General features: G+C 42.9%; 1 long non-coding RNA gene across 1 annotated transcript; it reads left to right on the forward strand.

The window, feature by feature from the left end:
- Positions 1-260: 260 nt before the first annotated feature.
- Positions 261-16,801, forward strand: LOC131277038 (uncharacterized). Its single transcript, XR_009184231.2, has 3 exons — positions 261-345; positions 3,509-3,582; positions 16,163-16,801. It is a non-coding gene; the product is annotated as an uncharacterized lncRNA (long non-coding RNA).
- Positions 16,802-17,186: the final 385 nt, after the last annotated feature.

Below are 17,186 nucleotides of genomic sequence, written 5' to 3' on the forward strand. Positions count from 1 at the left end.
CCTGGCCCTGCGCCCCAGCTCTGCGCCCCCTGCCCTGAGCCCCCCGCCCTGCGCTCCCCGCCCAGCTTTGTGACGCGAGGCTGCGGTTTCCCGGCAACTGCCGAACGCTGGCGCCGGGCAGCCAGGCAGGCGGACTCGGGCGGGGCCCCCGGCCTGGTGGGACCGACATGGCCTCGGCGGAGAGGGTGGACGCCGGCGGTCTGCGGAACGAGGAGGAGATCACCGCCGCCACGCGGCGGGGCAAGCCCTGGCCGCCGCCCATCTCCCCGCTGTCAGCCTTCAGCTACGTCCCGCCGCGGCGCCTGGACACCAAGGAGCGCAGCTACTTCTCCCGCCAGGCCCCAGGTGAGGCGGGACGGGCGGCACCGCGCGGTGGGGGTGAGGCGGGGCTGGGGGCAGGGGTCACCTGCTAGGGAGGGGCTGGGGCGGGGCTGTGCCACCCGCAGCGGGGACAGTAGACCCAGCGGCACCGCGTGGAAGGGGTCTGGGGACCAAGCAGTGCGTGGGGGCGGGGCCCGGGCAGGGTGGGGGATGCTACTGTGGGGGTGGGAGCAGGACATCATAGTGGGAAAGGGCTACCGGGAAGGCCAAGTGGCGGTGGAGGGGGGGGAGCGGCAAGGAGGGAGTGCTCACCAGGGAGGAAGACTCCATGGGGCGCCCGGGGGTGGAGGGGACAGGGGCTGCTCGGCGGGGTCGGTGGGACGGGCGCCGGGACCCCGAAGAGCAGAGCTCTTAGTCTGGGAGTCACAGAGGCACCCCTCCCCCCAGAGATGGAGGGGCCTCTTGGCAATCCAGGGGTGCTCGGACAGTGTAGAAGGGGAGCCCCGAGGCTATCCAGGGTGCGGGGTGCGGCCCCCTGAGCAGTATGTGCGGTGGTTCCCGCGGCCGTGAATAAGCAACCAGGCTGATGGACAGTCCTGGGCCCCGGGAACCCTCGGGCCGCCTTCCCACCCACCAAGAACCAGGAATAGGTCGCACCTTCTGGGCCGGCCCCTCGGGGAAGGTGTGCCTGGTGGGAAGAGCTCTGGGGTCTAAGCAGCCAAAGCCCCCAAGAGAGGGCGGAAGGAAGGAAGAGAAGGGTGTTCAGAGTTGTCCAGGTCACCCATTCCTTTCTTTTCAACATTGTTTCTGTCAGTCCCCAGGGTGTTCCTCAGGGCATCTGATTAGATAAAAGCCTTGGTTGGGGACCCTCAGCCTGGTGGACAGCTGGGCACCTGGGCTATCCCTCAGACCTCCTGGAGGCATGGGACTGCCAGAAGAGGGACACCTCACTTTTCTCAGGCTGCTGTCACAAGTGCCACGAACTGGGTGGCTAAAAACACCAGGAACCGCTCTCTCAGCCCTGCAGGCTGAAGCCACAAGTGCGTGGGCTGTGCTGGTGGGTCCATCCTGGCCTCTGGGATGCCTGTCCCTTGGCCAGCAAGGCTTGGGTTTTCAGTGTCTCTTCAGTCACCCTATGGCCTGCTCTGTCTCTCTTCCCATGGCGCCCACTCCCCTTCTGTCTGTGCCCACACCCCCCTTCTAAAGACACCAGCCATCCTGGACGAAGGGTCCTCCCACTCCAGTTGGCCTCATTCAATTTAAATGATTCTGCTTGCAATAACGCTTTTGCAAAAAGTTTGTGTTGCCAGGTACCCGGGATTAGGACTTCAGGGTATCTTTTTGGGTACAAAGCTCAACCCATAATGTGGAACACAGATTCCCTTGGAAAGTAAGTTAATGGTGTATAAAATAATCCCACAAAATGCCTCCTTCCTCTTCTCCTAACCACCCACAATCAGTGGTGCCCAGGTGAGTCCCCAGTTCTGGTCAACTCTCGCTGGAGTACTGGTGGGAGGCCTCTTGAGTCTCATGAGCTTCACTTCACACACAGAAGTGTGGTTTCCAGTTGAAGCAGTCATGGCCCTCAGCCTGCCCCCCGGGATATCTCTTGCATCTGACGTACCCCTCTGCCTGGCTTCTAGCATGTGGAAGGACTGGATGGAGGAAGGGGACTTCTGGGGCTGTCTGACAAGGTACCTGTCTCTGCTGGCTGGTAAAACAGGAGGGGGATGGAATGGAAGTGTTTCTGACCTTCAGCCAACACACGCCTCATCTGTTTTCTTCCTGTGAGCAATAGGTTTTGAACAACTGTAAATGGTTTCACTTATTAAGTGGGGTTTACATTTTGATTCTACAGTACCTATGATACTGCCAGTGAGTTGATGACCATCGTGAGATAATAGTCAAAAAGCCAGGACTCTTGGTGTATGAAGTTGCTCAATGCTTCTTTATCGAGAGAATATTAAATTCATCTGGATTTTCAGAATAACAAAGAGAGTTCACACTACACCGTTTAGTTTGTACCTTTGAGGAGTCCCTTTCCACAGCACCCTAAGGTGGACTGTAGATTGCTCCTTGATGGGGTGTCACTGATAGAAAGTACTGCTGAGGACTGCACAGTGGGGCTTGTGGCTTCTGAAGCTTGAATGTGGTGGAAAAGCAGAGCAGAACCCCTGCCCCCTGCGGGCCAGGCCCAAGAGGGAGAAGGCAGAGTGAGCCTGAAGACTCAGTGTCTCCTTCCTGAATTTGCCGGTCTTATAAGCAGTCCCACCTTCCAGGGCTGACTGAACAAGGGCCAGAGAGCAGCCCCAAGGTAGGAAGTGACTGGGGCTCTGCCCCTTGGAGGGAAATCAGGAATGAGCCATAAGCACACCTTTCTATATGACAGGGTCGGCACACTAAGGCCCGTGGGCCAAACCTGGCCCCCATCCAGTTTTGATAAAGTTTTATTAGAACATAGCCACACCCATTCATTTCTCTATCCTCCCTGTGTAGGATGTTGGGGTTGAGGGATAGCGACAGCGCCCCTGGGGCAGGAAAGTTCCAACCTGGCCCTTCACAGAGAAAGTCGCTGACTCCTGCTCAAATGCCTTACTGCCGCCTGGAAAATGGGAATTGTCTTTAGAATACATTCATTCAAATGGGATTTTATGTGTTTAAAGCATTTAAGGGCAGTTTTGATTAGCTGGGATTACAGGCAAATTCAAGTCCTGGGGCTTTGTGTATGCCAAAAGGAAATGATGCAACTGAAATAAATATTAATTAAAATCTAAAGAAAAGAATCTTAAAAGCAACAAGAACAGCAAAAGGCATTTCAAAGTCCATTTGTACCAATGTTCACACCATGGTATTGGGATTATGGGCAGCACTGGTATCTGATCAACTCCAGGCCTCCAGGAGCAGTTTCTCTGACCTTGGGGTCATTGGTCATAAAGAGGGTGAATTCTGTACTACAGGTTTGCTGAAGGACCAAACTGCCCCAAAATTCATTGCAGGTACTTTCAGCCCCTAACAAAGCTGATCAGATTACTTCCTAAGTCAATTTCCTTGGAGCACAGTTAACAGTAGTCAGTGTGTTGGTTAGCAGCCCAGGCTGAGCTGTCCTGGGTCGAAGTATCAGCTCTATGGTGACTAGCTGTGGAGCCTTCACAAGTCACAGCCTCTCTGTCTCACTTTGCCATTCTAGGACAGATCAAACAGAACCGACCTCATCGCCACTTATGAGAATGAATGTACTTAGTCCGCATACAGTGGCTCACGGTAAGCCCTGGGTCGGTGGAGCTCTAATTACTGTTTTGTTTTTAATTTTTAATTCTCTAATTATCTTTTTTTAAAGTTAATAGATCACACAAAACTTTACATTAAAAAACATAAGAGGTTCCCATATACTCCACACTCCACCCCATCAATTTTTTAGTTGTATTTTTTAAAGATACATAGATCACAAAAAATGTTACATTCAAAAAATATGAGGTTCCCATATACCCCCACCACCCTCACTCCACTCCTCCCACATCAACAACCTCTTTCATTAGGGTGGCACATTCATTGTATTTGGTGAATACATTTAGGAGCACTGCTACACCCCATAGACTAATTGGCTTTGGCTAGTGATGGTCAGTGCCCTTTTGCTAAGGATTGGGTCCACAGGGCCAAGCCTTTCCTTCCTAATCTGGTCATTGTCAGAGATGCGCATGCTAGAACCTTCAACCTGGGGGCTTAAATGAGTGGTTCTGGGGCATTGTCAGACTAACCCTGGCAAACTGAGACAGTGGCTAAAAGTAAAGATAGACTTCCCATGCCAAGGTGTGTGTGTGTGTGTGTGTGGCAGGGAGGCTCTGCTCAGTCCAGTCTCAGGAACCCAGGTGGAGGGAGGGTCAACAATCAGGCTGTGGTCCTTTCAGTGTCAAGTCTCTGGAGCTCCTGGCCATGGGTGCTTACATGCTTCTGCCTGAAGAGTCACACATGGCTCCTTGGTCACATGCAAGCACCTAGCAGAGGAGCAGGGACGGTTAATCCTGTGGGTGGCCGGGAGTGGAGGAGAATTGGCTATTGTTTCCGTCTGCCACTCAGCTGATCCTGAAGAGCCCTCCAGGGTTGGGTCTCTGGCTCCATTTCCCACTGTTGGAAAGTCCTTGCTTCTCCTACCAAGTGCCCTTTCTCAACCAGCAGCTCTATCTGCAATAGCAAGCTCTCCTCCACTGTCACGTCCATTTCCTACCCCCAGCACCAACAACCTCAGCAACCCTCCTTCTGTGTCACCCTCCACTTTGTTCACACCTCAGCTATTTCCTGAGGGAAAACTGATGGTAGACAACAAGGGCCAAACCAGTATCAGGAAACACTGAATTTCAACAATACTCAAAACACAAAGGGCCAAATGGATATCAAGAGAGAAAGGTAAATCGGGTTTGTTTTGCTTTGTGTTTTATTTTTTTAAATTCATTTGTTAAAATATTACATTAAAAAAATATGAGGTCCACATGTACCCCCCATCCCCCTAACCCCACTACTCCCCCTATAGCAAAATTCTCCTCCATCATCATGACACATTCATTGCATTTGGTGAATACATCTCTGAGCATCGCTGCACCTCATGGTCAATGGTCCACATCATAGCCCACACTCTCCCACGTTCCACCCAGTGGGCCATGGGAGGATCTACAATGTCCAGTGATTGTCCCTGCAGCACCACCCAGGACAACTCCAAGTCCCGAAAATGCCTCCACATCTCATCTCTTCCTCCCATTCCCCACACCCAGTAGCCACCATGGCCTCTTTTTTCCACACCAGTGCCACATTTTCTTTGAATACTAACCACAATAGTTCATGAATAGTATATCAGTAGGTCCACTCTAATCCATATTCTATTCCTCCATCCTATGGACCTTAGATTGGTTGAGTCCATTCCACATCTATGACAACAGAGGGCTTAGGTTCCACATGGATGTTGGATGCAATTCCCCTGCTTTCAGTTGTAGACATTCTTGGCTCCATGGCGTGGTGGTTGACATTCTTCACCTCCATGTTAGCTGAGTGGGGTAAGTCCAATAAACCAGAGTGTAGGAGCTGAAGTCTGTTGAGGCTCAGGGTCTGACTATCACATGGTCAGTCCAGAGATTCAGATACCCTAGATATATCTTAAACCCCAGCACCAACTACAATTCTAATAAAGTAACAGGAAAGGCTTGTGAAAAGAGATCACATCTGAGTCCAGCTCTATCACACAGAAACACAAACTCCAAAGAAGGGCCAACTGACATTGCACTGAACTTCATCTGCCATGACCATAAGACCTGTGGGTCTTTGTAGCCCTCAGAAGAACCAATACCTGGGGTTGTATCTACTTTATCTGTCTCTGAGACTCTGCTCAGGTGTGCATAACGACAACCCCTCTGATAACTTTTTTAGAGACTGATAGCCATATAAACTTTAGAGAGCTCTTTTTTAGAGACTCATAACCATATAAACTCATTTGTCCTTTCCAATTCCCCCTTGATTTAGGTCAAAAGGCATTTTTAACTCCTGTTATTATATGTAGACAGGGATATTCTGCTGGTCCGAGTTGAACCATTTATTCAAGGTCATTGTCTAGTTACGTCATCAGCTAGTACTTGATAGTGATCCCTCGGCAACAGGGAGGCTCATCTCCAGGAGTCATGTCCCACACTGGTGGGGAAGGCAATGCATGTATATGCTGAGTTTGGCTTTGAGACTTGCCACATTTGAGCAACGTGGAGGCTCTCAGGAGGTAACTCTTAGGCACACTACTGCTCTAGGCCTTGCTCTTATTTCAGGTGCACAGGCTCACAAGCATAGTCATTAGTATCAGGAGCTCATTGTTGGAACTTCATTACTTTTTGGTCTTTGCCGTTGCACTTGGGGGATTGTTGCTGTTCCCTTAGGGACTATGATAGAGCTCCCCTGGCTAGGAATTCAGCACTCCCTCAGTTGTTGTTTTTAATTGTTTCCACTAAGAAAATATCCAAACATATATGCCCTGTAGAACTCCCTGTGAACCATATGTCCCCTGTCAATAACATACCATACCACCATTCCTCTGCTGCCATTGTTGAACCTCTCTGTGATCCAAAACTTCCTGAAAAGTGAAGCCCAGTATATTCCCAGGTTCCCTTAATAGTAAAATGGAATATAGCAATGAGTTTAAAGGTTAGATAGAGAATGCATATTAATTTGGAAAAATTCTACATCTTATCTTTTTCTTTTCTTTCTTCTAATTATTAAGCTTATCTTCACAAGAGTTTTAGGTCACAGTAATTCATATATACAATATGCAGTACTCCCACATATCCAACATAAAACCTTTTCCCTGCCACAGCAAAAATCTTTTAACATATTCGTACCATATTTACTGAAACTGATGTACAGATATTGAGACAATAGTTTTCAAACAAGGTAACATTTGTGTTTACTTTGTGGTTTATACTTTAGGCTATATGATTTTCTAAATTTTTAGTTATCTTATGTTTTACATTATGGTTTACATTTTAGCCTATCAGCCCCTATATATTTTTGGTGTAATTTTACATGTCTTATATCCATCCTTCCGTACTCTATTGCCCTCACAGTTACGTTGGTTCCATCTATTCAATACCTATTTCCCCCTCCCCTTGGGGCCTACAGTGACAGTCAATCTTCATTTCTTGAAGAGCCATGTTCAGAGATACTTGCAACAGTGTTGAGGGCTAGACATGCTCAACTGCCCTAATGCCCTGGGAGCCAACATTTCTCTTGAGAGATACAGTTCCCTCTATTTGATGGCATCAGTCCTCCCCAGGATGTGGGTATACCTTCACTCTCATTATATGGGTCTCTACCCAATGATATAACCCTCTCTGGCAAAATGAGAATTCACATATTCCCTAGGAGTCTGTCCTGCATCAGATTATCCCCTTTAAGTATCTTAAATAGGTAACTTTCCTTATTATATTTTTGAAAAGGTTTTCTCAGCATTATACTCTCAACTAAATACCTGACAATCTCCTATGTTCGTATGTTGCCCCAACCTCCCCCTAATTTCTTGGCAATATTACCCATCCGCCCATCCCTAGCCCCCCTCAAGCCCACAATGCCCCACCCAAAGTTAACCCTATGCCCCAATTTTATACCTTCCAGGTACACATATTTACCTCCAGCTTATCATAGATTTCATCCATTTAGATGTCAGCTTACATCCTTCTTCTACCCCACGATTTCCTGTAAGCCTATCATCCAGTCTCTAGCTCTCCGAGGCATATTGTGTTTACTTATTTCATATTATTGATGTCATGTAGTATTTGTCCTTCAATGCCTGGGTTGCTTCACTAAACATAAGCTTCTCAAGATTCATCCATGTTATAACGTGTGTTTGTAGTGTATTTGTTCTTAAAGCTGAGTAGTATTCCATTGTATGTATATACCACATTTTATTTATCCATTCATCTGTTGATGGACATTTGGGTTGATTCCAAATTTTGGCATGGAAAAAAATTCTACATCCTATCTTTTTCTTTTCTTTTCTTTTTTTTTTCCCCCCTAATTATTGAGCTTCTCTTCACAGGAGTCCTAGACCACAGCAATGCATATATATAATATACAGTACTCCCATACAACCACCACAAAACCTTTTCCCTTCCACATCGATACTCTTACACCCTATTCACATCATATTTACTTAACGTGATGTACAGAGTCTGAGACAATAGCTTTCTAACAAGGTGACATCTGTGCTTACATTGTGGTGCATACTTGAGGATACACAGTTTTTTACATTCTTAGTTATCCTATGTTTTACATTATGGTTTACATTATCAGTCTGTCATCTCCTATATGTTATGGTGTAATATTACATGTTTTATATCCATCCTTGTGTACTCTCACAAAACTCCTCTCTTACCCCCCATATACCTTGGTTCCACACATTTAACGTCCATTTTCCCTTCCACCTTGGTGCCCACAGTGACAGCCAACCTCCATTTCCTGAGGAGCCACTTCCAGAGATCGATGGAATAGTGTTCAGGGCCTAACTTGCTCAACTTCCCCAATGCCCTGGGAGCCACCCTTTCTCTCGAGGGATACAGTTCCCTCTATTTGATGTCATTAGTCCTCCCCAGGATGTGGGTCCACCCCCACTCTCACTACTTGGGTTTCTACCCCATGGTGTCACCCACTCTGGCAGAATGAGCATTTAGACATTCCCCAGGAGCCCGTCCTTCATCAGACCCTCCCCACCGAGCATTCTAAACAGGTATCCCTCTTTATTATATTTTAATATGATTTTCTCGGCATTTTACTCTCCACCGACACCTGACCCTCTCCTGTTTTCGTATGCTACCCCTCCCTCCCCCCACTTTTGGGCAGTGTTACCCACCCGTCCCTCCCCAGCCACCCTCAAACCCGCAAAGCCCCAACCAAAGGCAACCCCTTGCCCCCCTTCTTTCTCTTTTTTGTGTTCATACTTAACACCATCTCGTCTTAAATTCCACCCCTGCAGACATCGGCTCACATCCTTCCTCCACCCTCCGATTTCCTGTAAGCCTATCGTTCAGTCTCTTGCTATCTAGGGCAGCTTGTTTATTTCATATCATTGAGGTCATGTAGTATTTGTCCTTCAATGTCTGGGTTGCTTCACTCAACATAAGGTTCTCAAGATTCATCCATGTTATCACATGTGTTTGTAGTATGTTTGTTCTTACAGCTGAGTAGTATTCCATTGTGTGTATATACCACATTTTATTGATCCACTCATCTGTTGATGGGCATTTGGGTTGATTCCAACTTTTGGCGATAGTGAACAATGCTGCTATGAACATTGGTGTGCATCTATTGGTTTGTGTCCTTGTTTTCAGTTCTGCTGGGTATATACCCAGCAGTGGAATTGCTGAGTCATATGGCAAAGCTATGTATTTTTTTTGAGAAACAGCCAAACTGTCCTACAGAATGGTTGGATCCTTCTGCATTCCCACCAGCAGTGGATGAGTGTTCCCATTCCTCCACATCCTCGCCAGCATTTGTATTCTTCTGTTTGTTTCATAGCTGCCAATCTTATGGGAGCAAGATGGTATCTCATTGTAGTTTTGATTTGCATTTCCCTGATAGCTAGAGATTTGGAGCATTTTTTCATGTGCTTTTTAGCCATTTGTATTTCTTCTTTGAAGAAGTGTCTGTTTAAACCTTTCCCCCATTTTTTAAATGGGTTGTTTATCTTTTTATTTTCAAGATATAGGTGTTCTTTATATATGCAAGTTATAAGTCTCCTATCCAATATATGGTTACCAAATATTTTCTCCCATTGTATAGGCTCCCTTTTTACTTTCTTGACAAACTCCTTTGAGGTGCAGAAGGCTTTAATTTTGAGGAAGCCCCAGTTATCTATTTGTTCTTTTGCTCCTCATGCTTTTGGTGTGAAGTTCATGAAGCCATTTCCTATTACTTGACTCTTATATTTAGGTCTTTGATCCATCTTGAGTTGATCTTTGTATAAGGTGTGAAATGTTAATCCTCTTTCATTCTTTTACATATGGATATCCAGTTCTCCAGGCACCATTTGTTGAATAGGCCATTCTCTCCCAGTTAGAGGGAATGGTGGCTTCATCAAATATTATATGGCTATATATATGAGAATCTATGTCAAACTTTCAGTTTGGTTCCATTGGTCTGTGTGTCTCTCCTTATGCCAATACCATGCTGTTTTCACTACTGTAGCTTGGTAGTATGTTTTGAAGTCAGGTAGTGTGATTCCTCCAATTTCATTTTTCTTTTTCAAAATGTCTTTGGCTATTCAGGGCCTCTTTCCTTGCCAAATAAATTTCATAGATAGTTTTCCTAGTTCCTTAAAAAATGCTGTGTTGATTTTTATTGGGATTGTATTGAATGTGTAGATCAGTTTTGGTAGGATAGACATCTTAATAATATTCAGTCTCCTATCCATGAACAGGGAATATTCTTCCATTTACTTAGGTTTTCTTTGATTTCCTTGAACAATCTTGTGTAGTTCTCTGTGTATAAGTTCTTTACCTCTTTAGTTAAATTTATTCCTAGGTATTTGATTTTTTAATTGTCTATTGTAAATGGTATTTGTTTCTTGATTTCCTCCTGAGTTTGCTCTTTATTGGTGTACAGAAATGCTACTGATTTTTGCTCATTGATCTTACAACCTGCGACTATACTAAACTCATTTATGAGTTCTAGAAGCTTTGTTGTAGACCTCTCAGAGTTTTCTATGTATAGGATCATGTCATCTGCAAATATTGAAATTTTGACTTCTTCCTTTCAAATTTGAATGCCTTTTTTTCTTGGTTCTTGCCTCAGTCCTTGAGCAAGTCCTTCTAAGACAATGTTCAATAGAAGAGGTGATAGTGGGCATCCTTGTCTTTTTCCTGATCTTAGAGGGAAGGATTTTAGGACTTCACCATTGCAAACGATGTTGACTATGGGGTTTCATATATACTTTTTATCATGTTCAAAAAATTTCCTTGTATTCCAATCTTTTGGAGTGTTTTTATCATGAGAGGGTGCTGTATTTTGTCAAATGCTTTTTCTGCATCTATAGATATGATCATGTCATTTTTTTCATTCAATCTGTTTATATGGTGTATTACATTGATTGATTTTCTTATGTTGAACCATCCTTGCATACCTGGAATGAATCCCACTTGGTCATGGTGTATAATTCGTTTAATGTGTTGTTGAATAGGGTTAGCAAGTATTTTGTTGAGTATTTTTGTGTGTAGGTTCATTAGAGAATTTGATCTGTAATTTTCCTTCTTGTGGTGTCTTTGTTTGGCTTTGGTACTAGGGTATTGTTGGCATCATAGAATGAGTTCTAAAATGTTCCTTCTGTTTTGGTTTTTTGGAAGAGTTTTAGCAAGATTGGTGTTAGTTCTTTCTGGAATCTTTTGTAGAATTCACCTGTGAAGCCCTCTGGCCCTGGGCTCTTCTTAGTTGGGAGATTTTTAATGACTGATTCTATCTCTTTACTTGTGATTGGTTTGTTGAGATCACCAATTTCTTCTTTCATCAGTATAGGCTGCTTATGTGTTTCTATGAATTTCTCCATTTCCTCTGAATTGTCATTTTTGTTGGAATATAGTTTTTCAAAGTATCCTCTTATGATAGTCTTTATTTCTGTGGGGCCATTGGTGATATCTCCTTTGTCATTTCTTATTTTGTGTATTTGCTTCTTCTCTCTTTTTTTCTTTCTTAGTCTAGCTAAGGGTTTGTCATTTTTATTGATCTTCTCAAAGAACCAGTTCTTGGTCTTTTTTATCTATTCAAGTGCTTTCTTATTTTCTATTTCATTTAGTTCTACCCTTATCTTTGTTCTTTCTTTCTTCTTCCTGTGGGGTTACTTTGTTGTTGTTATCTAATTCCTCCAAATATGCAGTTAGTTCTTCAATTTTTGCTCTTTCTTCTTTTTTGATGTATGAATTTATGGGTATAAATTTCCATCAGTACTGCTTTTGCTGCATCCCATAAATTTTGGTATGTTGTGTTATCATTATCATTAGTTTCAAGGTAGTTATTAAGTTCTTTTGAGATTTCCTCTTTTACCCACTGTTTTCTAAGAGTGTGCTGTTTAATTTCCATATCTTGGTGTGAAATATGGGCCTCTGGCTCTTTCAGATTTCCAGCTTCACTCCACTGTGGTCAGAGAAATGATTTTGTATGATTTCAATCTTTCTGAATTCATTAAGCCTTTCTTTGTGGCCTAGCATATGGTCTGTCTTGGAGAATGATTCATGTGCACTTGAGAAAAATATGTATCCTGCTGTATTCTCGTGTAATGATCTGTGTATGTCTATTAGATCCAGCTCCTCTAATATACTGGTCAAATATTTTGTTTCTTTAGTGATTCTGTTTTGAGATGTTCTGTCCAAAGTTGATAGTGGTGTATTAAAATCTCCCATTATAATCTTAGAGGCACTATTCTTTCTCTTAGTTTTTCCAGTGTTTTCCTCATGTATTTGGAGGCACCTTTGTTAGGAGCATAAATATTTATGATTGTTCATTCTCCTTGAGAGATATCCCTTCCACTAATATGTAGTATCCTTCTTTGTCTCTCACAATTGTAGCAATGCTTCAAAATGTGTTCATCAATTGTAACAAATGTATCACACTGATGAAAGCTGTTGTTAATATGGGAAGATGTGGGAGGGGAAGGAGATGTGGTGTTTCAGAATCCCCTATATTTTTATGTAAAATTTAGGCAATCAAAAGCTTGTTTAAAAATAAAAAAGTATTAAAAATGAATTAAAAATAAAATCCATGCCTATGTAGGTAGTTACCTTTTTCTTTAGAAATTTTGCAACTTTGTCTAAAATCAATTGTCTATAGAAACATGGGTTAATTTCTGAAATTTCAATCCTATTGCATTGGTTTAAATATCTATCCCTCTAACAGTCCAAAATTTTTACATGATTGTATATTTGTAAAGTATGGAAATTAGTAACTCTCAGTCTTCCAAATTAGTTCTTATTTTTCAAGAGATTTTGACAAATTTGGGACATTTTGTAATTCTATATAAATTTGACTTTCACCTTTTCTATTTCTGAAAAATAAAAAAATATTGATGGGATTACATTAAATTAGCAGATTTCTTTAGACTTTAGTGATGTCTTAACTATATTTGCTTCAAAATCTTAAGGTTGGGAGGTTAAATATTAATTTCCTGAAAAGAAAATAACAGTAGTTAACTATTCTTTTAATGGAATCAGATAAAGACTCTGGAAAATTTAAGCTGAGCTGGAAAGGATGAACATGAATTACCTAGATGAAAAAGGTAAAAAATACTTGAGGCTGATGGAAAGCTTATGCAAAAGATCCTTCTAAGAAATATCTTGGAGTGGATGGAAAGCTGAAATAAGACCCATCCATTTGAAGTGCTGGAATGAAGTGGGAGAAGGATGGGACAAGATTGCAGGAAGGACAGGGTGTTATTGGTTAGGTTAACTATTAAATTTATACCCAAAGAAATGGAGAGGTACTGAATTGTTTTAGCAGGGTGATATTGTGAGGCAATTTACATTTCTGAAAGATTATCATAGCTGCTGTGTGAAGAAAGAATGAGGAAGGAGCAAGAGTAGTTGAAGAGAAACACAGAAAGAACACAAGATGGTGAATTAGACTTTGGAAAGTACTGTATGAATGCAGGATGAATCGATAATAGATTAGATGACTGAGATTTTATGACTGAATTAAGGATGACTCTCCAAGGATTTGTATAACATGGGTTGTGAAGACATTTTTATTAACTCTTGAGACCCATGCAAAGGAAAAGAGGGGCTTGGTTGGGTCAGAACTTGAAGGAGTTTTAATGTTGGCCTAGGACTAAAGTATTTCTACTGAAAGTCATTGTCATGTCCTTCATCAGGGTCCAATGGGTGGTTTAAAGCAGGATGAACGCAGGCACAAATGGTCAAGGAAAAGGAAAGAGAAGGCGATCTGGGCGATCAGAAACCTGGTGTAGAGCAAATGTTTGTCTGAAATTGGGCAGCTACTTCAGGATATCAACTTCACTTGAATTCCAAAATGCATGATAGCAGAACAGGGGCAGGTGGGAAACAGGGCAGTATCAAGAGCAGCAGGGGAATAGAGGAAAGTCGAATTAAGCAACAGCAAAAGTGGATATGAAATTTATGCAAACCTCATTGAGAGGAAGGGCTAGTGACAGACAAGTGACAATTCCCACACTGTATTACTTCTGGCATTTAAGATGCACCCATTGTCATCATTGTCTCCTTCTATGTTACTTAGAAATTAAGTGTTTCTTTCCATTGCCTGAATCCTGAATCCAAAGCCAGCTTTTTAAATTTAAAAAAAAATCTTTTGGTACTTTGTAGGTATTCCTATCTCTGTGTTTGATGTAAAAAAAAAAAAAAGATAAGATAAATCTTCTTAGACTGCAAATACATTCCAATGTATCTACAGGTGGACTGATTTTTATTTATGTTACAAAGTAGCACATATTGGTCATTTTAAGTGAAAAATATCAAGCTTACATTTTGGAAATTTCTCCCCCATTATTTCTTCTAATTTGGACTTTTTTGTTATTCACTGTATTCTTTCTTTCTGAAACTTTTTTAGTGATTGGAGCACTCAAGATCTCAATAAAACGCATTTTCTTTTGTATTTTTCACTTTTTCAATATATTCTGAATTCTTGGTAAATTCCACAGTTCTATAACAAATTCTAATCTCTTGATTACTATGTTCAGATCTGGTCTGTGTTGTTAGGAGAGGGAAAGAGAAAAGAAAGGACAATATCATAAAGAGTGATAGAAAACAGAATAAAGGTGCTAGAAATAAAAACTCAGAAAAATCTGGAGCTAAACAAAGAGAGATGGAATTTAAGAGAAACAACAGAAATGGAAGATAGAAAGATGTAAAGGAAGGGGAATAGTGTTGGTAGCCAAAATCAGTACCCACAGAAAAGAGGAAATCAAGGATGAGGAAGCACAGCAAACAGGAAGCACTGCCTGCAACACCTAATACAAAAAAGAAAAAAAAAGGAAAAAAGGAAGAAAAAAGGCAAAATAAAAATAAAAGGTGGTGGGGGGATAAAGAGGAAGGAAAGTCAATGAAACAAATGAAGAAAAAGGACCAGACAAGGCTTCAAGCAAGGAGTCATCTTTGCAATTGAATAAACTGCTTAGGAGTCTATCCTTCCCCCCTTCTCCCTTCCTCACTTCCCTCCCTCCCAGAGCAGCAGAAGGGCCATGTGAGAGCTCCCTTCTGAGATTCAAATGGGACCCTAGTGAACCAAATCACCACAGGAAATAATGACTCCTAGTCTCTTTGACAGAGAGCACCCACACCTTGCTGGGAACCCTAAATATGTTATTGGAAGCCTACCAAGAATTTCCTACTTTTCCCCTACCTTAGGTTTGTGCACAGTTCTAGTTAATTGCCTTAATCTGCCTTCTCCCAGAGGAATTTCCCTTATCCCAGGGTGTTTAGATAAACCAGCCTCTCTCAGCAGATTCAACTCTCCTCTCTTCCTAGCATCTCCCCAAGACAGCTGGCATGCTCCACTAAAAAAAGGGGCAGGAGGTGTTAGACAATTGAATCTGCATTCCTCAGGCCCCTCTGCACCACAGCAGAACCCTCCCACTCTCAGAGTTTGTCTGATACTGGTGGGAAAGGGGAATGCTGGAGTTTTGGGGGGTGCTGGGTTCCAGGAATGTGGGCTTGGGTGAATGTGGGCTTGAGGAACACAGGGTCAGGAAACACAGGTTATGGAAACACAGAGTTTGGGGAATGCGAGCTTCTGGGAATGCAAGTTTGGGGATCATGGGTATGTGGAACAAGAAGCTTGGGAACACTGTCATGCAACCAGGGGTGTTCAGGGAATGCTGTGGCTATCAGCCTTAGGGGAAGGGTTTAGATTTCCCACAGCTTCGGGCTCAACAGTCAGAAACCCACACTTAAACCTTGAGCAAGCACTCCTTTTGTTGCACTCTCTCCAGATTGATGTCCAGAAACATCCTGCCTTGTGGATTTCCAAAACAGCTCTCTTGGCAGAATTCTGTCCCCACTTGGCTGTTTTATTGCAGGAGAGTTGACAAGGGTGTACTCACTTGGATGCCATCTTGCCCCACCTCAATATACTTCATTTAAATTCATTCTGAGATTCACCTTTTGGTTCTATTTTCTGTTGAGTGAATGCATCTCCCATTTTTTGCAGGCTGAGCAGTATCAATTACTAACAGTTTTCCTCATATCTTTCTCTCTCCTTCCATGCTCACTCCTCTCTACTTCAATCAGCACACAGGAACCTCTAACAAGTGATAGGATATTCATAAATATTTAAGAATAGTTTTTAAAATTCTGATCTTTCACAGGTAGGAGCCACAGAATTCCTTTGGAAAGACAGTTGCTGGAGGCAAGAAAGTAAGAGTGCTGAACTGCCCATCTTTGTGAGTAGTGGGCCACCTCATGGCCATCTTGCATGAGATGACAGGATCAAGAGTGGTGATGAGCTGCTGACTATCCATGCTCTAGACTTGACCAATTTAAATCCCAGTGAGGTGGTGGCTATTCTGAAAGCCAGAGCTGCTTCTCCAGCTGTCACCCTTAAAGCACTGGAGATGCAGATTTTGGAGGAGCCAACCCACGCCATGGAAGAATACCAAGTGTTTTCAGTGAGAATGAATTCCATGCCAGGTGGTCCCCATCATGTTGCTTGGCCTTCCAAGAAACCTGCATGATTGCCATGATACAGTTTTAAAAGAAAGCTATTTGGGATGTAGGGGCCTTAGTATTGTTGGTAAATATGAAGAATGCCACACCAATCAGCCTTTCTTCTTTTTAACTATCATCCTGGGAATTCCTGCTTATTATGATGGAATTTTAAATTGTTATTTAATTGAGATCTCATTGTAGCAATGAATGGCCTATCCACCATGGGAATAAGCCATTCCACATTAGTCCCCATGCTAAAGGAGCAGAGCAATAAAATCACATTGACTGTTTTTCGTTGACCTGGAAGCCTCATGTAGATTTTTGAAGTTAGTTTTGAATTAAGCATCTTCTCTAGTGAAAAGAGGAATTTTTAAGGTAATTACAGTTGGTTGCTGAAGATCGTAAAATCTTCATTTACTTGAACAGTTCTGTAGCAGACATCACCTTCCCAGGGTCACATGATGGAGGAATAAAATATGGATTAGAGTGCACTTGCTGATATTCTACTGTGGAACTCTTGTGGCTAGAAATGGAAGAAATTGTGGCATTGATGTGGTGAGAGTGGCCATGGTAGTTGCTGAGGGTAGGGAGAGGGAGGAAGAGATGTGTTGTGGGGGCATTTGGGACATGGAATTGTCCTAAATGATATTTCAGGGACAGATGCAGGACATTATATATCCTGCC

This window comes from Dasypus novemcinctus, chromosome 31, assembly GCF_030445035.2.
Source record: "Dasypus novemcinctus isolate mDasNov1 chromosome 31, mDasNov1.1.hap2, whole genome shotgun sequence".
In the NCBI taxonomy this organism is placed as follows: Eukaryota; Metazoa; Chordata; class Mammalia; order Cingulata; family Dasypodidae; genus Dasypus; species Dasypus novemcinctus.